Genomic DNA, 22,425 nt, shown 5'->3' with positions numbered 1-22,425 from the left:
TTGATATCTTATTTTGCAAAGCCAAAACAAGCATTACCAGGCTCTACAATTGTGGCTTACCAGACTTACCGTTAAATGCATAATTTTAAAACTTACGATGGCATATCAAAGGAATGTGATCATTTAAATGCACATGACCAAAATTACAGTGCCAGAATCATATCATTATGCACTATTTCCTGTATTTTCTTTACACTGTCATGAAATATAAAATGGATGCTACGAAAGATAGATTAACAAGCAAAAACAATAGAGAAGTATTCCCGAATTTGAGACGTTAAGAAACTTGTAAAACCTCAAGGAAATTTTAAGTTTCATAGATATTAACTTTTTTCTTTAAAATACTAATGTCTGTTTGTAGAAAAAGAATCTACTAAATAAAGTATCTATAATGTTTTGCATGAATGTAAAGCAACTTTACACTGGAGTTGTCTAAGATAGGTTGCTACTGGTTCCTTGTGTTTCTCACTCTAGCTGATGACATGGGAGCAGATGACATTTAAGTGCTAGCAGAAGGGCTTAAATAACCTTCCACACTGGAGCATGTTTAATAGTACAATAGTGTCTCCCTCCATCCAGCCCCGAACCCAACACACACACACCTATTGTGATTAACTTATTCCACAAGAGTGTAATGTGGGAGAGAGAGTATGAGAACTATCAACAGAAACTCTGTCTCAGCAGCTCTTCTCTTGTTAGATGACACAAAGAAGGTGTAGTTTTGTTTATCAGTTTAGACTAAGACATGAAGGCATCAAGCACATTAAATAAAAATGACAAAATCGTGCTACACTGTGTCTAGATATTGCAGGACTAAGATAATGCATGAGACAGTCCTCTATGTGCATGTTTCAAAGGCTGAACATAAAGCTAATAATGGCAATTTATGAAACTCCACATGCCATGGCACACTGGGTGATACTGTCACTGCATGATGAGGTCAGCAATGTGTAAATCAGAGCAAGTAAGCCATGTATACAATGTTTCAAGATTTCAACAAAAAGAGGAGAATTATTTCAAATAACCTAAATAATCACAAGTGCATGTGTGTATGTATGGTCAAAGAATTTGACCCTTGATTCAATCTAGTACTTTGTTCAAAATACGTGAAGATTTGAAGGGCAAACTGAATGTAGGGATCAGGATAACATGGAACTGAAGTTATAGGATTCTAAGTGATCTCAAAGCCTACTCCCCTGGAATTTCAGACAAGTCTTAAAGTCTCTTAGACAAGTTACATTTTTTTTTTTTTTTGCCCAGGACCTCTAAAATTCATATTGCTCTGGAAATCAACACTCTGATTTCCAAAAAATCTTTGAACATTACCTACATTTATTTATAGCTAACTTAATTTTTGGAAAACGCATAATCACCCAGCCGTATGATTCACCTGGTGTATTGGTAGAAAGTAATCATATTCTGTTAGCATCTGTTTTGACAGACTGAAAAAGTTTTAGTAAGCTCTTGTAAAGAGTGCTCTCATTTTCCCCAGTTCTTCTTTACACCCATTTTATTTTGAATGCATCTTTTGAAACAAATGCTCAGGGTCTTTAGGAGAAAGCTTTCACACTGAATGCTCATGCTTTACAGATAAGCTGATGATAAATACTGCTTGGTGTTTTCTTATTGTTATTTTTATAAATAATTCTTGTTATGGGGCATACATTCAAAATGTATTAAAAATTCTCAGCCTACTGTGATCTGGTTGTCATTACCCAAAATTTGTTGTGTTGGATACTTTTCTTACATACAGCAGATCTTTTGTAAATTGACAAAGTAGAACACAATTTACAGTTTGGACTTGCATCTTATTCTTCTGAATCCTTCAGGTGTGAAGGAGAAAGTCATGCAACAGATTCCCAATACCTGTATTAGTCTGTATATATTGAAATTTACGCTAAATGTGTGCACGGTTTACAAATGTGTAGATGATAATACTCTAACCCCCTTAGATTTAGTCTTCATCTTCATTTAAATGAAGATATGCAGAAAGTATAAGTGCAGGGGAAGTAAAAATCTAAATGAGGATTCCAAAAGACATTGGAGCTAAAGACATTTCTTCGAAGTTAAATCTCATTAATTTTTTTCACTGAGAAGTATGTGTTTAATTACTTTAGAAATCAGTTAGAAAATATTGGGATGCAAGATTGTTTTTCCCTGAGTTTGGGGGAAAAAAAATTATTCAAATCTGTTCTAGTTTCAATGTTTTTCAAGTGCCACTGGGAAGGCATTTATTAGTTATACAGTATGTCTGAATATGACAACACTGAATGGTTGATATATTAAATAAAAAATCTCTTCCTGCCATTCCCAAGTTATCCCAGCTGTTAGAGTTTGAGACAGCCATTAAGAAACTGAAAGCAAAGACATTACAAAAGTGACATAAGATAAAAATTGATTTAATTATTCTGACAGTCCCATTGTATGCTACAGACTTCCATTCCTGAATTATGGGCTGACTGTGTAAAGGGCTAGTTTTTATACTTTTATTGTTCTTTTCAACAACAAAGACTAATTTTAATTTCTAGTCTCAGTCAGACTTTTTATTTTAGTAAAAAGAATAAACAGTGCATACAGGCTACATATGTGATATGCTACAGTTGCATCTGAAGAGGAAATAGCTTTGTTATATCCAAGTCTACAAGTTTTAAGAATACCATTGCCTCTCCTACTCTGACTTTTAGTACTATATCATAAGAGTCTATCACAACAATTTTAGGAAAAAAAACTGCATTCCAAATTGTCACATTTATTTGACAAATCTGTGAGAGTAATTTCTATGAAAATTGTTTTTTGAACGTGTATTGTGTATTACATAATGGAGAAGAAAATACCATTTAGAAAAATAGGGGAGAAATTAAAAACTTAATTGATTGAGGTAAAATAATTCTTAAGGAGAAACATCAGGAAATAAGAATATACGAACTAGATACAGGGGTTAAAATGAGCAGTTTTGGGCACTCCAACTGTGACTGTTTTATTCATGCTAAATCAACATGTTTCACATGAGACTAGGTTACTTGTTTTAGCAGTTCATATTGGGCTCTCTTGCTGATGTGCATTCCAAGGAAGATAACTCTTCCTTGCATATAATGTCTTCACAGAAGACTTGTTGGGGATTACCTGTTTCTTTCATGTTCTATAGAACTTCAGGAGATGAGAAGCATACATTGTTGCCTTTTTGTTCAATTAATATATTGCTTTTTTTTTTTCATACTATTTGCTGAAATGTAACTTCATCCTTCAGAAAGCATTTTAACTGATACCTGCCTTTCATACTTGGCTGCCTTGCTTGTACATATATTCTATACATCTGTGTTTTTTCCATGGTTTCTGTTACTACTGTATTTGCGTCACCTAATTTAAAACAGACCTTCTACTGTTTTCAACTATAATGGGTTTGTGGCTTAGTATGTGAAATAGAATTGACTGCACAAAATGTTAAATTCTGATGCTAGACATTCCAGCTAGGTCTTTACAGACAGGAATGTGCATTTGTCTGGGCAAGCATTATAGTCCTAGGGGTGCTTAACTCTTTTAGTGACAGCCTCAATATTTTGAAAAAATATAAATATATTTTAAAAAAACACCATTCGTTTTAAAGAGAAGAAGAAATTGCATTGGCATACCTACTATTTTTTTTTTTTTTCAGAGGAAATCTCTCACAATTACAAAGTGTGGAAAAGACTGTGAAAGAAACATTGAAAATAGAATGCAATATCCAAAGCATATAAGCCCTGACTACTAACTGTACAATTTAAGAGAAATATTTAGTAGCAGGGATAACCATCAGCTATCTCTGATATTTAACTACATCTGCAGAGGAATGCAAACACATTAAATGCATAAATCCTCTAAAATGTTTTTACATTTTAGAGCATGAGATGGCTCATATCATTTTCCAGTCCCATTTCCAATTTCTAGAGAAAGCAGATTCATCATGCTGCTCCACTAAAAATGAACATAAGTCACTAGAACAGTCACAAGAAACTCATAGGAGGAGATCAAGCAGTTAAAACTGGAATCATCCCTATGGAAAAAGAATACTATCTCTGGACAAGGCTAGGAAAGAGGAATGAGGGAGGGAGATACTCCCAGCATAGGAGAGACAGAGATGAGAATTTTGAACTGCTTTCTAACTTAAGTTTCTCAGGGTGGACTGCTGGGAATTAAGGCTACCAAAAGTCCATGTCATTTACTTAAGCTCAGGTTTCAGAAAACAGATACTCTTGATCCTGCTACTGAGAACCACCTTCTTCCTCTGCCTGTAGCAATTTCTGTATGTACTGTTAATGCTTTGCCTTCTGCAGCTACATTTAAAAACTTTTTGTCATCGTTCCCAGGGACAGAAGCAATTAAGTAAAACCCATCTGATGAACCTAGATATCTAGTGCGATCAAATAATCTTTCTCCCATGAGAAATCATCTGAAAAATATTGTTGCTGGTTCCTGACCCAAGTGGTCCCTGAATTTTTATTACATTGCTAAACCAATTCTTCTTCCATTATCCAGTAGCCTGGCTACATGAATTGTTTGGACACCTGTTAGCAATGCCCCCGTATCCCAGGCAGCTAGCAGAACTTTTCTTAGAGGCTCTCTGTAGGTATTCTGATGATCTCAGTTGTCTCCTGGAGCAGAAAGAACAATGTGTGAGATGGGAGAGAACAGGTCATAGGCTGTAAGTTCAAGACACTGAGAAATCACAGCACGTCAGACTTACACATTGGACTTGGTTAAAACAAGTGGTGGGTCACCTTGCTAATAGTTCTTTTAAATAACATCATGGAAAAAAAAATGACTAGCACACACTTTGGATCCATTATCATCACTGGCATAAAATTTACTTTTAAAGTAATGTGCTAATTTAATTGGATTTTTTTTTTTAAAGTATCATAGTGTTTTACTATGAACCAAACTGAAAATACTTCAGGAAAACAGAGTTTGTGTTTATATTTCATTATGCGATAAGGCATGAGGCTCCTGAAAGACAGGAAACTGATTGAATTGATAATTCTCAGTTTTTTCCATTCTGAAGCTCTATCCCCTTCCAGGACACTTCTGCCTACTCAGAAACTAGAGAAGATTTCCTGTCTATTGAGGGAGAATGTAATGGCCAGAGGCAGAACAATTCAAGTTAGTCTTACAATCTAAATACCGTATGATCACTGAAGCAGTTAGATCATGCAAATTCATTTTCTAACACCTTTAGAAAGCTCTAGCATGCTTCTGTAGCATTCACAAGCAGTTAAACAAAATAAATATGGCTGCATCGAGTTAGATTCAAGATCCATCTAACCCAGAATCCTGTCCCAGAAAGTGGTCAGGAGAGGAAGTTTACAGGAGTGTAAGGCTTTCCCACTGTGCTGTCCTGTCTTCTGAAGATCTAGTAGATCTAGTAGAATCTTGTAGATTCTAGTAGAATTCTGAAGTGGAAACATCTGTACCATCATGTCTGAGAGCTATTTACACATCTATTCTACACCAGTTTGCTTAACTGTTTTGTTTCTTATTTGTTAATATCTTTAGAATTGAAAATAATGTGGCTATGAGTGATATGACTTTGATATGCAATATACGAAAGCGTGTTTCTTCTTTTTAATTTTAAATCACTCAGTGTCTTCAGATTACTGTCAGGTTGTTAATTTTTGAAAAATAAGAAAGAAAAAAAAATTCCTGGCCATTTTCCCTATTATCTTGTCTAGAGCAACTTGTATTGGAGCTAAACAGCCTTATCTTTCTTTATCCATTCTATAATTTTGTTTAATTTGGTAATCTTCTATTTACATAGTGTCATACTGAAACATTCTCTTGTGAAAGGTGATCACCCATTATGTGTTCAGAAGATGTACGTGCTAAGGATCTAGTCAGTGTAAATTATTTTCTTTTTTGTGTATGTTACTTTACTCCTATTCATTTTTAACTTGTCTTTTTGTCCACATCTCAATATTGAGTGAACTACTGTTTTCAGAAAATTATCCAGTTAACTATAAGATGTATTAGACATTTCTTAATAATTTATAACCCAACATACTACATGCGTATTTACAGTAAGAATAATCATAGAATCACCAAGGTTGGAAAAGATCCCCAAGATCATCCAGTCCAACTGTCCACCTATCACCAATATTTCCAACTAAACCACATTCCTCGGTACAACATCTAAACATTTCTTGAATGCCTTGGGGTTGGTGACTCCACTGCTTTTCTGGGCAGTCCATTCCAGTGCCTGACTGTGCTCTTGGAGAAGAAGTATTTCATAACATCCAACTTGAATCTCCCCTGGCGCAACTTGAGGCCATTCTGTCCAGTTTTATTGCTAGTCACATGGGAGAAGAGGCTGGCTCCCACCTCACCACAACCTCTTCTCAGGTAGTTGTAGAGAGTGATAAGGTCACCTTCTGAGCCTCCAATTCTCCAGACTATTTAGTCCTAGTTCACCCAGCTGCTTCTCATAGGACTTGTGCTCCAGACCCTCATCAGCTTCACTGTCCTTCTCTGGACACACTCCAGGGCTTCAATGTCTTCCTGTAGTGAGGGGCCCAAAACTGAACTCAGTACTCAACACGTGGCCTCATCTGGGCTGAGTACAGGGGAACAATCACTTCCCTGGGCCTGCTGGCAACACTATTCCTGTTATAAGCCAGGATGTCATTGCCCTTCCTGGCCACCTGGGCACACTGCTGGCTTATGTTCAGCTAAGAGCCAATAGTATTCCAGCCACTCTGCCCCAAGCATGTAGTACTGCCTGGGGTTGTGGCCAAAGTGAGAACCTGACACTTGGACTTGCTGGACTTCATCCCATTGGCCTTAGCCCAGCTATCCAGCCTGTCCAGATCGCTCTGTAGGGCTTTCCTACCCCTAGGTGCTGGATGCTTCCTGCCAACTTGGTGTCATCTGCAAACTTACTGAGGGTGCACTCAATGCCCTCATCCAGGTCATCAATAAAGATTCTGAACAGAACAAGCCCCAGTACCAACCCCGGTGGAAACTACTCATGATGAGTTTCTAGGTGGATATGATTCCATTTGCTACTACTCTCCAGACCTAGCCATTCAGCCTATTCTTTACCCAGCAAAGAGTGTATCCTTCCAGGCCATGGACTGGCAGCTTCTTCAGGAGGACAGTATGGGAGATAGGGTTGAAGGCCTAACTCTCATCCACCAAGTGGATCACTCAATCATAGAAGGAGATCAGGTTGGTCGAGCAGGACCTGCCTTTCATGAACCCATGCTGGCTAGGCCTGATCTGCTGGTTGTCCTGCAAATGCTGTGTGACCTCCCTCAATGTGATCTGCTGCATAACCTTACTTGGTGCCAAGGTCAGGCTGATAAGCCCATAGTTTCCTAGGTACTACTTATGATCCTTCTTGTAGATAGGAGTCACATCGGCAAGCCTCTTATCTTCTGGGACCTCTCTTGTGGACCAGAAATGCTGATAGATGGTGGAAAGTGACTTGGCTGTCACCTGCACCAGCTCCCTCAGCACCCTTGGATGGATCCCATCTGGCCTCATGGATTTGGGGCAGACCAGATGGAGTAGTAGGTCTCTAACTGTTTCCACTGAATAATGGGAGGTTTATTCTGCTCCCTATCTGAGACTTCCAGGTCTGGAGATAGAAGATAACTGGTCTGACTTTTAAAGACAGATATAAAGAAGGCATCGAGAACCTCAGCCTTTTGCTTATCCTCAGTAGTCATGTTCCCTGCTGCATCTGGTAAAAGATGGGCATTCTCCTTAGCCTTTCTCGTACTTTTAATGTGTTCGTAAAAAAGTTTTTTGTTCTCTTTTACCCCAGTGGCAAAGTTAAATTCAAGCTGGACTTTCGCCTTCCTGTTTTTCTTCCTGCACACCCTGACAGCTTCTTTGTACTCTCCTCTGTCCCTTCTTCCACAGGAGCTAAATTCTTGTTTTCTCGCGAAGCCTCCCTGTTCATCCATGCTGGTCTACTTCCCTGCCAGTTCATTTCACAGCACAGGGGGGTAGCCTGCTCCTGTGCCTTTAAGACTTCCTTCTTGAGGAGTGTACAGCCTTCATGGTCTCCTTTATCCTTCAGGACTGGATTCCAAGGGACTCTCCCTACCAGTGTCCTGAACAGTTGGAAGTCCACACACCAGAAGTCCAAGGCAGCAGTTTTGCACCCCTCTCCCCCCTCCCCAGCTTCACCAAGAATTGAGAACTCTACCATTTCATGGTCATTCTATCCAAGACAGCCTCCAACCTCCACATTTCCCACCAGTCCTTCCTTGTTTGTGAACAGCCAATCCCCTCTTGTAAGGAGGTGCCCAACGAGAACAAGGGCTGGCAATCATGCAACTCCTGTGTTTAGAATGCCTCATCTGTCTCTTCATCCTGGTTAGGCAGTCTATAACAAACTCTCACAAGAATGTCCACCTTGTTGTTCCTCCCCCTTATCCTTAAAAATGTTCGTTTCGAGAAACACATACTGCATAGTGAAACCACGCCATAACTTCATGACTGTAGCAAGGGAATGTTGTTTTGTCATAATCACAGAGCATATCTCCCAAGTCACAGGTCTTGTAAGCAAGATTTTTTGATAACTTCAGAGGATAAGAGAAGGAACAGCTTCATTTCGTGAAGGAAATGTAAACAAGGAAAAACAGTTATCCTAATAATAAAAATTACACTATTACACTTTCTGTATTTTCCTCTAAATTTAGATCTAATAGGAAAGAAGGTCTTTATCTCAGTATATGTACTGAAACCATGAAAACGCGATTCTGCTTCTAAAAAATAGTAAAGTTGAGAGATTTCATAAAAGTTTGGCATATGAAGGCAAAAACATATATGATATTCTGGCAATGTAAGGTAGCCATTTAAAACATTAAAACATTAGCATTCACATTTTTCTTCCACCCAATACTGCTTTGTTCCTGTCACGGATGTAGATACCTTGGCTTTTTTTTTCTGTCATGTGCATATCACTTAATCTTTTCACTAGGTATGTTAACATTTATGTAGGTGTAGCTACTTGATGAAAACTTGCGAACAAATTATTATTTACATCTTTCTAAGCAACTTTTTCATTTATGATATAGTTAATAATTTAGTAAAATAGTCTTTGCTTTTATTACTATTAAGTTTCCATTTAATTGCCTTTTTGAAAAGTTCATTGTAGAAGAAAGAAGCTTTTTTTGTATGTGAATTATCAAAATCTATTTCTTGAGAAGCTTCTGTATTTCTTGGACATTTTTTGTTTCTATTGTGATTTTTTTGTTGTTTTTCTTACTTTTTAGGTAAGAGAAAGCTCTTAGTTATTCTTACAGTTGAAAAAAATATTTTGGTTTTTAAAAAGATCTTTAAAAAATATATATTGTGTCGTTTTTGAGAAAAGTTGAGTCATATTTGTGTACAGTTTTAAATCAAAAGGTCACAATTTCTTTGGGAAGTTTTCAATTTTGATGAGATTGAAGAATAATTTCCTTTTTGTTAATGTTGATGTCTGAGACATTTTTTTCTGCTTAAATTTTTTTCTTCAAACTACTTGTAACACCATGTTATTATGGAAAAATAGCTTTAAAGGCTGGTAGTGTAGAGTATTCAATTTTATTTTATGTAGTAGTCTAGGTTTATATTATACATCGCATTTTTTGATAACTGTTACTATGCACTGAACTAGAACATTTGTAGTGGAATTATTTCCGTTTTTCTATCCTTATGGTAACCTGATTACCCAGGTTTATGAATCAGTCTTGCTCAGTTTGGAACATCTGTGATTTCACTAGACTATGTTCAGCCTACCTTATTTTTACTTACATATTTCATACGATCTTTAGATCACCATGTAATGGTTTGTGCTGGCACACAAACCATTCCAGTTTTCTCATGTTTATGAAACTGTTCACTGAGATTTTGAAAACAGTGTTAATTTCTATAATCAATACAACTGTTGAAAACTCCATTGCTTTTTTCATTTTAAATAAAATCATGTTACCCCCTGCTTTCTCCCATGAATTTCTTGATGCATTCAATAAGCATTTTAAGTTCTACCAACTCTTTGTAGATCATTAATTTATAATCTTGAATTTCATATGGATCCAATATTTAAGTCTGAATACTACAACTTCTTTCCAGAGTTCCTCAGAAATGATGATTCTCACCAACTCCACCATTAGCTCTCCAAAAGTTGATGTGGCTGCTAAACATGCTACTTCTGCTATTTCTCGTGTATGCCCTCCTCATAAAAATCTTTTAATCCTCAAATTGCCAACTTTAGAGAAAAGTGTAAAACAAAAAACCAAAAAATACAGTTCTGTAGTCTGAATTTAACTGCTATTAGAAATTCTCACTTTGCTCAACTGAAAGATAGATTTTGCGTTGGCAGCTGGAAGTATGCTATGGAATCTCCTCTAAATGGCTTCAGGGGAACAAAAAATAAATGTAACCCAGAAGGCATTTCTGTCAAGAACCAATAGCATATAATTAGCAGCCAAAGTGTAGAAGAGGTCCCTCTGATATATATCAAGCTATAAAGTACTGGCTTCTGTCTGGAAATTCCATTTTATTATGTAATATATTTTGGAGCAAATCAGCAACTATTGAGCCAAGACACAAGTGCTAGAAGAGCTGGGATTTTCATTACTGCAAAACCACTTCTTTATCTTTCAGCTGCTTTAAATAAATCACTGAAAGAAAGAAAAAAGTATTAACAAAATCTATTACTTAAAAAAATCTATTTCTATAGTTTGCCACACAAAGTTAGACATTTCAAGTACATCTAAGAATGTAAAGCACCTCACTGGGAAAAAGTAAGTTACATATTTTAGGAAGACAAAGCGTATATGAACTTAATTGTACTTAATTTTTTTCTGTTTAGAACATACCTGAAGATTTAAGAATTCTAGGAATGAAGGAAGGCTATTTAATCCCTTCATACATGTCCCACTTGTGAGAGTACAGGAGGATTCCTATGGAATTAAGTTGTAACAAAAAAATTAAGAGAACTTAACTCCTTTTTTTTTCTTTTACTTTACCAGTGAGTGTATTAGTCCATGAAGCTGGCAGAAAGTCAAGTTAGTGTATAAATTACAAAAGGACCTTTTCATCTTTACTGGATTCCACTTTTTTAGGTCAGAGTAAGATAAGAATACACAGAGGAAACAAGAAACTTCACCATATTTAGGAGTACGGTTGTGAGAATGTGAATCATCCCTAGGACTTTGTTTTGACGTTTTATGAATCAGTTATTTTAGAGTCTTATCTGCTGGCTTGTATTCAGAATGTAATAAAATCAATGAAGATTTTTCTCTTTGCTTTAGATAAGAGCTGAATGAAGATAGTAAAAACATTTATTTTGAGATTCTAGCTAATTTTTCTTGTATTGCACACTAAACTGACTAAAAGGAATTTTTGTCAGTAAAACTCTAAGTATCAGGCTTACTTAGGTCATAAAAATTCAGACATTCAAATAAAAGATTAAAAATTATACTGTATGTGTTCCACTTTTCTTTAAAGGTTTTCAATCTGAAAATGGATATTTTTCTTTCAAATAGCTTTTGTTTAGAGGAACTAGAGCTCATTTCTTGTGATAACCCAATAGACAAAACCAAAACAGTTATGCTTACAAGCAAACACTTTTATGAAATGCCAGCAGTCACTGTAATTTATAGCTTGAGTTTAAGATTGCTAGTTTCCTAAAACTAGCAGAAGGACATTGTGATCAGATTCTTGATAGTAAATGTCTTACCATATGCAAATACTTGCATTTTCTTTTTAGGATTGTTTGTAAGCATTCTCAAAAAAGGAATGTGATAGAATTATTCTCTCATTATATATTGCTGTAACCTTTATGCATTTAAAATACAACTTTAGAAAAAGTTTATGTGTACTAATCACAGACATTATAATTTTCTTTCTAGAAGTGAATAATGTCAATAGCTTTGTTTGTTGTCTTGTTTATAGTAGAAAGTTAAAAGGGCGTCTTTCAATATGCTGCATAATTAGTACATACTTTCAATTTTTTTCCTGACCCACTATCCGGTTCTCGGAGGAACAGAAAAAAATGAGTGAGAGACCTCACAGCACAAAATTCCAAATCTACAGCAGGAATCTAAAATAAATATGAATCCCTTTGGCCCTGAAATACAATTTTCCAGACACAAACTCCACTGATATCACTGTCAGGGAGTTCATTCCTTTGATCAATTCTGTTTACTTAAGCAACTCACTTTGAATTTGTGGTTTAGTGTTTGGTGGTTCTGAAGGGTGCCTCTAGCAGACATCAAGAAAATGAGACAAATGCTGTAGGTGCTAGTAAGTAAAACTTATGGTGATTCAACTGTTTCTTTCTTGACTTTTAAGTACATTGCTCCCCATGTTTAAATAGACAACAACAACATCAACAACGAAAAAGCAAGCAGAAAAAAGAATACTTAAGAAGTATTTCTGAAAGAGAAATATGTGCATCCACAGCTGTAGTCTGTGACCTCTTTCCTGATGGGAACAGAGATTCCCACTGGCAGGAGATCTCATGCTTTCTTCAGCTTCACCTTCAAAGGAAGGGAAAAAATGTGGTGCAGAAATCAGAGTTAAGCAGGGAGGCTATCCTGAAATTCTGTCTGGGCAACACAACACAGTCTGTATTTGTAATAAAAAGTTGACTAATTATGCCTTCTTTCATTGAAATGATAATTTTTTTTCAAGTGCTTAGAAAGCAATTTCTGTGTACTTTCCTAGTGAGTTAAAGAGTAATACTGCTTGGAAAACAACTTGGTTCAAATGATAATGTTTTTCCTTAGAGAAAATAAAGCATCAATAGAGGACAGGAGGTGTGTGTAGGTGTGTGAAATGTATTTGAACTCCTTATGATCTTCCAGTGGAAGGAACAATGCTTTTGTTTAAATAAGTGGAAATCGGTGCTATTCAGGATAATTGTTCAAACAACCAAGTTGTACTGGATTTACAGTAATATCTTTTGAAGTTAATTGTCAAAAAACTTGTGTATTACATCTTAAAATTAAGTCAAATGTCAAGGGATCTTAATATGATACTTGTGAATACTGAGGAGTGTTCATTTTAGATGCTTAAGTAACAAATGTATTTAGAAATATGTATGGGAAGTGAGAAACTGGAGTCTTGAAGGCAAGAGATTGAAATATTTTGATTTCTTACTGCTAGAGTGTTATGAGTGTTTCAGTGTATGTAGAAGTAAAGAATAACTGCACAGGTTTTCAAATGCCTGGCAGCTACTCATGCATATGCAGCAACCTCTGCATGGGAAGCATAAAACTTTCAAAGGTGGCACTCAGTTCTACAGACTGTATCTGTATCACAGAAAAAGCAACATTTCCCAGCTGTTAAATCTGGTCATACTCTTGTCTCACCAGGAGAAGACAGGAAGGTCACGCTTCTTTGCCTAGAGGAAAGCCTTAAGGAAATGAGCTTAAACAAGCCAGTGATACTGCGATTGTGCACATGTAGACTTCCACAGAGAATATGGGCGTTTCTAGGAATGTTGGTAGTGTGAAGTCTAATCATAAACAGTTTAATATCTCAGTCACAAGGTAACAGGGACAGGCCTCTGCAAAGTGCGTGCCCTGGAAAGAGAGTTGAAATTGTTTTAATAATAGCATCTCTAGAAGTTCCTGGGAGAGCTGATGAGGAGTTGGGACGTGCTTGAGGAAAGGAGAAGATGCCCCACTACTGTTTCCACTTCTTAGAAAATAAGTTCTTCTGGTGTGGCTTCATGTGTGCTCAAATGAATAGCCCTTGGTGAGGAACAGACCCCAGCATAAGACAAAAGAAGAAACTCATTCCATAAGAACAATTCTTATAGAAGAGAAGAAAGCGAAACTGTCTGTATGAGCTGACTGCAGGTTGTTCATTCTGGTGCACACTGGGACTAATGTGTGAAAACACAGCCTACTTTCTATTTGTGAGATGAAGTCCTTTCTCTTATTCTCTAGCACACAAACAATTAAATTTATCCATAGATAGTCAGTATAGCTTGATTAATTTTACTGTAATATGTTCCTCAAAAAAATCAAGACAATAATAAAAAAAAAAGATTTCTAAAACGGCAGCACAGAGAAACTCTAATAAATTCTGCACCAGTTAGACTTGGGCACTGCTTATAGAGCAATGTTGTGCTGTCTAGATTTCACTTCTTTGACTAGACTGAGTGGCATGAAACTTGTTAGCAGTTGGTATTGAGCTGGTCTCATTATTAACATGGTTTCTTGTATAGCGATGGGGTATTCTTTTTATCAGATGTAAGATGTATACCTGGTATGTGACATAAGCTCAGCAGAGAATCCTTTGTACTGTGTTGACTATTTGGTGCAAATAAATATTGTCCTATGAAATAAGAACAGATTGATTTTTTAGTTTAGTGGTTCATTGGAAAATGGAATCCAGCTGCCTAAAATTTGAAAAAATCAAAAGTAATGCATGACTTTTTTTGCTTAAAATACTGCTTGGAGTCTTTGTAGATCTGCAGAATAATTGCTGGAACCCATGAAATACTAATAGCAATACTTTTTCCTGGGAAGCCACCAGACCCTTTCTCTCATGTTGCAGGTCTGGCTGTGGGAAGTTGGCAGACTGACCAGGACACAATCATGGGGCTCCTGGAAATGACAGCTGTTGGGAACTGGCCACATTCTTTTGCACTGGCTCTTGCAACTTGTTTCCAGCCTCTGTCACTGTCATGCTGAAGAGTTTTGGGTATTGGCCAAAGGCATGTACTGGGCAGATCTGTTGCGCACTGGTTGTATTGCTCACAGATCAGCATGTGTCACACACACTATCATCATACTAGGGAGATAGCATGTCTGATAATATCCATAGGGCCTTCCAGCCCCACCACAAAGATTAGGTATCTTTAAGAGCAAAATTACAGAATCACATAATAACAGAACTGTAGGGGTTGAATATATAGCTTTCATCAAATTGTATACCAGAGTTGTTTTTTTTTCTCCAATTCATCAGTCTACTTTTTCTCCAAGAACATGGAGTATGATAACAACGTGTTTATCTGTGATTCAGTGGAATGCTGTAAAATAGAATCAGAAACCATCTAATTAAACTTCTTCAATATTGTGGAGCATGTTGATGCATAGAAATTTGACAGGGAGTGGAGCTGTCAAAATTCCTGCTTCTCTTTATTCTGGGATGAGGAGCAGCTTAGATGTTAAGTCATCAAATGTCTTTGCCTTGCAACCTTTTGTTGTTTATTAGAGGAGAATAACATTTTTATCCCAGAGTATAACGTTCCCAAGGTTCAGGTCATGCAGATCAGTCCAAAGAGAAGAATGCTGGCCAAGAATACATCTGGAAAAAATGTTAAAAGCAGACAATTTCTGTGTGCGAGCTATTTGGAAGATCTGAGAACTAAACAGAATAGGCTCACACTATGATGTTTCTGAATTACTTCTGTAATAACACCTACCTCTTGGACTGTTGTCAACAGATGCATATTTGTTTGTTATGAAACTGCCACTGTCTGTGCTGTAATTGATCTTTCATATGTCTGTATGACTTTGTCCTGTTCATTTGGAAGATTGATATGCAGTAAAGCAATGCCCATAACTTACCTGGGCTGGGAAGGATTTGTCCTTCCCCAGTTTGACTTGTACTGAAACGTCATTAAATAATTATTCAAATGCATCATTTCAGCGCTTCTCAGAAAAAAATAAATCTTTCAGCACAGGTAAAGGAAATAAAAGCTAAGAAAATAACTGAATTTTCTTTAGTTGACTATAAAGTGATAGATTTAAATATGTCTTATATTTTGTGTGTCTATATTGCGCCCATTTACCTTTGGGATCTTAATTTCCTTCCTACTTCCTTTTCTTTCAGTTCTGCATCAGGACTCCATCCAGTAAAGTATTATATTTCTAACCAGGAAGAAAGGAAAAAATGTAGCTAATTAAATGATCCAAAGAAAAACATTTTCATGCCCCTTGTGCAGCTATGTTCATAGATGTTATTGTAAACAGTTTTTCTTTCTTTTAGCTATACTATAAAAAATGTACTTAATCATTGTCATAGGCATAGAAATAGTTTCGGGACAGTACTTTTTTCAGGGTACAAGTAACCCTTCTGCAGTTTTATGGAACACATGTCGATGCATTTTTATTTTATTTTACTTTTTTCCATTTTTATACTACAGACAATAAATTTCTACTTTGGAATATCCACAGTTCCATCCACAGTGTTGTTCATTGATTTTTTTTTTTTTTTCCCTTCAAGATTGATTGAGATTTTTTTTTTAATTTATTTTTTATGATTCATTGTGCAGTTCAGTGAACAGGTTTTATTAGCTTTGTTTTACTGACTTTTAAACTGAAATCAGATTTCAAAATAATCATAAACTATTGGCCACCACCCTTACTGGAGCCCTGGCTAGCCTATTCCGATGTGACTACTGCAGGTGACTTTCACTTCTGACTACTCCTTTTCTGGCAGGCAGGCTGCTTTGCGTCAGATATTCCCATTTTGCTTTTTTGCCTGTTTAAATTCTTAATCTACATTCCCCATTGGACTGTAACACTTCATTATTTCTGCTTTGTCCCAGCACTCCACTCTTGGCTGTTATGCTTTGCCCAGATCAGACATTCGAGAGAAGAGGTGCAAAAGTAGTAGTTCAACAGTCTATACCAAAAATTACACACTTGGCCACTGAACTTAGCATTGCTTATTTCCAGCTCTTCTGTTTTGACATTTTACTTCTCTGACACTTAATTCTCAGAATTAATGTTTCATAAATAAAATGATGTAAAGGCTTTTAAATCTACCTCTTCTGAGATGTTATCTGGTTTCATCTATTGCCTCAGTTTAAGCTGGCCACTATTCTTCTCATGAAAACATATTCCAGGGAGACAGGCTCTCTCTTGGCAGAAATCATCCCACACGAGCCCTCATTTTTCTAATTAAAAAAAAAAAACATTATCAATATGAAACATTTCATGAACATCGTCACACACTACTAACTACAGTGTTTATCAGACTGTGCTATGATAAAAAGGTTGAAGGAGTTTCTTACAGCGGAGAGATAATGAAGAAGAAAAATATATAAGAGGTGAAGGATGGAGTTCAAAATGTCTTGGTTTTTATTTCTTTGTTGTTGTTATATGGTTTGCAGTAGCAAACTGTTTTCTTGGAGTTTCTAGCTTTTTCCATTCCATTTACAGTGTAGATGAAGACCTGGTGAGTTTGGTAAAGAGTCAGTATTTGTTATAATGTTAGGTTAGTAAGCATCCTGAATCTGTACTAGTCATGCTGGAGAAATCATCTAGTCTAAAAGAATAGGGTGATTTTAAAGAGCACAAGTGATATTTTAGGTTATATCTAAATAGCAGCACTGAGATTCAGTATTATTTATACTTTTTGAATTAGAAGAATTCAAGCAGAATGAATCATTAAATGCTTTGTATTGTTTGATGTCAGTCATTAAATGGTGAAATTGTTGTTTCACAGTTAGCATAATCTCACAGGTTAATGAATCAAACAAGATAAATAAGTTTCATTATTCGTCCCTAATTAAGGAAAGTCATGGTAGATTATTGTATGCCTCAGTTAGCTAATGTGAATAGTTCAGATAGGAGTTTAAAAGCCACAGAACTGAGCAATATTACATTAAAGAATTTTACTTTCTAACAGTGTTTGTTTCACTTCCGTCATGCTGGCTGATTGTCATAACTTTAGTATGTTTTTTCCTGTGTCTGACTAATACGAAATAATTTATCCTGGTTAACTGGAAAATAAAGCTGTTTAAATTTACCTCTACTTTTGTTTGGATGCGGTGTGTTTTGCAAAATCAAGAACAGTGACCGTATGGATCTCATTAACTTTAGGAAATTTATCAGCCAACAGAATGGGAAATAATTGCAGCTCAATAAAGAAGCCTTTGTTTATTAACAGCTAAGATGAAATCCTTCCCATTATATAAACTCCCTTTAACTTCTAGGGGGTATAGGTTTTCATTTCAAATGAAAGTAGCATGTGAAATTTAGATTTGTCATTAAGTTAGCTGAGAATTATAACCTAGACATAAAGTGTGTAAAAGAACACAAGTGAATATAGCAATATTGAGTGAATATTACTATAGTAATACAAGGCAAGAGTAGTTTGACAGCCTTTGCCCTCATCATGTATTCTTAACCACTCAAGCCTCTAAAATTACTGAATTCTCCATACCTTTTAATTTTAGGAGGAATTTACTTTTTTGGAGCGTTTTTGTTTGCTTGTTTGTTTTTGTTTTTGTTTGTTTGTTTTGTTTTTTCTTTTTTAATCTGCAAATTAGAGGAGATTTTTTACTAAGATGGCTGACTGTTTTGTATATTTGTACAGTGAACCTTTGGTATGAACAGAGAGCAGAATGACCTGTTCCATGATATCTGCTTCAGTACTAGTGTGAGAATGGTAGGAATAAGCATCTCTTAGTTGCTGCATATCGTTTGCATGCCATGGGTAATTAATTGTATTGGTGTGTTACTGAGTCAGAATTAAGGAACTATGCAAGTGCATGAATTGTAGTTTGGCTATTGAAAAACAGCAAAAATTTCTCCAGTTTATACTCATCCTTAAATCACGATATGCTATGCTTTTCTGCTTTTCTTTTGTTTCCTTTACAGTTTCATGTATGTTTTTACTCATATTGAAGTCTACTTACTTTGTTTGTGGCAGAGAGACCGTTAACTGACATAGGATCAACTTTTTGTTCTGTGTTTGCAAAATGATAAACACTGTTAGGGTCCTTCTTGTTCATGAGTTTGCATGATGTCTGCTCCTAAAAAAATTAATAATAAAATGGTTTATTTTTCATTTTTACTCACACAAGCAAAATTTAAAAGTGAAGATTCTCTTACAAAATACAGCAGTCATATCAGTGATAGGGAAGATCTGTAAGGTGAGCTCCCTGAAGGTAACTGTTCAGCAGTACAGACTTCTGCAGCTTGCTTGAATTGAATTAAACAAGTCATCGATAAATGTTTTTCATTGTGCACATACAATATGTATTTATCTGTCTGAACCAATCTGTTTTGCCACCCTTAATATATGCTAAATTTTGCTTCATTTCTGAAATACTAATTTCAGTAGGATTTCCTTCTTGCAAGGACAGGATCCACTCAGTGAGAATGTGGAAGGAAATGAAACACTGATAGGTTCTTTTATTAGGTCACACAGTAACCTTTGGAAAAATTATACACTTCTTAAAAGCTGATAGGATTTATCTTCTCCAGAGTTAGGCAGAAATTATTCATCTGAAGCTGTCATGTAACCCAAATCTGCTATAGGTGTGCTTGAAATTATTGTTATAACTATGGAGTATCATAAAGGGGGGAATAAATCCAGCCTTATATTGTTTTTTTCTTTGGACTAATCCATAATCTATACCTTTTCAGAACAGAGATCAACAAATCTTGAAACATGGAAAGAAATGTATCATTTCTACTTAATTATAATTCAGTAGGAAATATTTATCTCTTTTCCCCTTTCCTCTTTCCTTTTGCCCTTCCACTACTGAGCAAACGTGAAATATTTTCCTCTCGGTACTGTAGTGAGAGGTATTGATTTAGAATCCCTAGCTGTATCACAATATACAGGATTTGAACTGTTCAGGAACTTCTACTAAACTCCCTGCAAGAGCTTATGCAGGGAGATGCCTGGAGCTATTCGGGATGGGGTAAGGCTGGCTCTTTCATGCATGGGGACCTTGCCCAATTCCTTTTTGCAAATTACTGTAATGATAGCAGTACTGACCTAGGAAGAGAGGGAAAAACACTTCCTGAGTGCAGTCACCCTCTTTTCTGCTTTGCAGAGAATTTTCTGTCAGACCATAAACTCTTCTGTGTTTCCTTTTCCGTATGACTTAATGAAAAATGCATGCCTGGTCATGGCAGTGGGCACTGAAGTCCACACCTCTCATATGAGAATATGTCAGGTTGAATAAGCATCTGGTTGGAATGTCCTGAGTAAGTCATTAAGTAGTAAAAGAGAGAGACATTTCTCCCTCTCTCTCCCTCACAGACTTTTTTTGGCTTTGCAAGTGATATTTAAAAAGAAAACAGGAGTAGCTTTTACTGCACCTAGGCAATTTTCAGAGTTTTTGTAGTACAATTGATGAAATAAGTTATAGAGCAATTACCTGCTTCTCATGAACATTTTCATCTCTTTTAGGTCATTTTCTAAACCCAAAACCTCAATTGAAGTAGCTTTAAGGAGTTTTCCCATATATAGGAAAAGTGTCTGCTTTCATTCCTCCCCTACTCCTTCTTGGGCAGGGCTTTAAGAGGGTGGGGAAAGCTTTGGCCTTCACTTCAAATAGGTGAACATCTGCTGTAACTCTCAAAATGGATGTATATATTCCTGTTATACATCTCTGTGGCTGTTTTTCTGAAGTAAATATATGATTATGTTGTGTTTTGTATTGTAATCATCTGTCTCCCCCTCTCCATGCAGGAGAATGCTTTTCTCTCTATTTTAACATTTGTTCTTTCATAAACCCACAAATGACAACTTAAGGAATAACTAAATATTCACTCTGGCAAAGCCAATACTCTTTTCATGAATGCCATGCCTTTTGCATTAGAACATCACATGGTAAAAAGCCTTTGTGCTGAAGGACTGATGCATGTCTAATTGGCACAGGCAGCATTTTAAACAATGTTTAAACTAGAAATGGGTGGAAATTTCATGTCACAATATATTTTCAATCTATAGCACAGTTTCTACAAACCAGACTTCTTAATGGATGTTCATTTTTAAAGGTTATTTTTTTCTCAGATGAGGGAGCTCATAAAAAAAAAAAATCAGCTTTTTAAAATCTACTTGACCCAGATCAGGCCTTATTATTTCTTGTCTTAATTAAAGTGTTATTTCAAAACACTCAAATTATATAACTGCTCTTTCAATACATTGCATTATAATTATTCTTAAATGGGACTCCGTGGAGGCTTGTTATTCTCATAATATATATAAGATTTGCAAGATCTCACTCCAGGTTTTGAACGTTATTGCTAATATACTAAATCTCAAAAGATAATTGCAAAGAAAATGCAAATAGCATCAAGCATTGTGATGGGATCTGTATGGAATACACTCAACCGATGATAAAGGAGTTTGTCAGATAGAATTATATACTTCAGGAAATAAATTTGAACAATTAACAAGGTAAATCTGAATATAAATACATACCAAAATAGCATGTCAGACTGAAGTAGTTATCCATTAGATGTAGTACAGCTTAACTGTCGGAGAATAAAAATATATCAAAAAGAATAAATAACTATTGAACGATAAGCTTTCAGTTCAAGCCTTTAATGTGTGTTCAATCACTTTGACAATGTCATTTTTTTGGTACTTATTTAAAAATAAACATTTTGGCCTACAGTCTATCTAATGATGTAACCAAATTCTGCATTTTGTCTGAAGAATATGCAAAAAAGTACTGTAATATTTTACTTCAGGGTAAAAATATTTTGTGATCATAAATAATCCTTACAAGAAGAAAAAATTATTGTTTATCTAGTTTTCATATTATTATACAGTAGATATAGAGAAAGTGTTTCCACGGTGCCCAACAGAAAACAAGCATCCAACTCCATAAGAGATGATATTTTGCTTCCATGTAATGCCATTCAGAATGTTTCTTCTGACTTATTCAAATAAACATTCAATAATTTGTCCTATAACTGTTTTCTATGCTGCTGTTATTTTTCTGAACTTTCTAAGGTAAGAAAGCAGCTGCTAGCAGATGCCAGTGTTTCTTCTATATTTTATATGGTTTGATTTCTGTTGCTTCTGAACCTGTTTAAATAGCTTCTCATGGACGTTTAATTAGATAATGAAAAACAAACTTACACAAAAATCCAAAATCTGTGGGAAACTGAGAAATAATTTTATATTTTTTTTCCAAAAACTTGATTCAAATCAACCAATGTAATGGAATGATTCCGTCTTCTTGCTATAAGCTCAAGATTTTGACAGTAGGAGATCAAGTAGGAGCACATGGTGAAAGCTTCTTATTTCCTGCTTATACAGCCATGAACAATATTTTTAACAAAAAGAGTTACTTTTGAAATAAATTAAGCCTCAAGAGTACTAACCTACTCAACAGACATGCCTGTTCGTCTAGCTCTACTGACTCCTTTGAAGATGGCATACATATATATATTGTAGGTGTTGGTGCACTGTTCAAGAAATTCAGACCTTCTATTTGATCTTCTGGAAGCGGGATACTAGAAAACCATTTTTTGTGGCTTAGTGGATTCAGCTTAGAATAAATATAGCACTGTACCCTTCAAATCTACAATTTTCACCAACTAACCTTAGTTAAATGTAAAGGGCTAGTTTTTTTTCAAGCTGAATATTTAGTAACCAATAATTTAATGCACAAGGTGTTTTGCTAAGCAAAAATACAACGCTATACTTTTATTTGATCAATCACATATGGAAGAAGAATTT

The 22,425-nt window shown here is 35.7% G+C and overlaps 1 long non-coding RNA gene across 1 annotated transcript; it reads right to left on the bottom strand.

The window, feature by feature from the left end:
* Window positions 1-1,509: 1,509 nt before the first annotated feature.
* On the bottom strand, window positions 1,510-21,211 carry LOC104912286. The gene is made up of 5 exons (XR_794541.2): window positions 21,157-21,211; window positions 18,632-18,748; window positions 16,755-16,885; window positions 15,776-15,854; window positions 1,510-15,288 (listed from the first exon to the last, which is right to left on the bottom strand). It is a non-coding gene; the product is annotated as an uncharacterized LOC104912286 (long non-coding RNA).
* Window positions 21,212-22,425: the final 1,214 nt, after the last annotated feature.

This window comes from Meleagris gallopavo, chromosome 10 (genome assembly GCF_000146605.3).
Source record: "Meleagris gallopavo isolate NT-WF06-2002-E0010 breed Aviagen turkey brand Nicholas breeding stock chromosome 10, Turkey_5.1, whole genome shotgun sequence".
Classification (NCBI taxonomy): domain Eukaryota; kingdom Metazoa; phylum Chordata; class Aves; order Galliformes; family Phasianidae; genus Meleagris; species Meleagris gallopavo.
The sequence above is the reverse complement of the archived record's forward strand: the minus strand, read 5'-3'. Positions and strand labels throughout refer to the sequence as shown.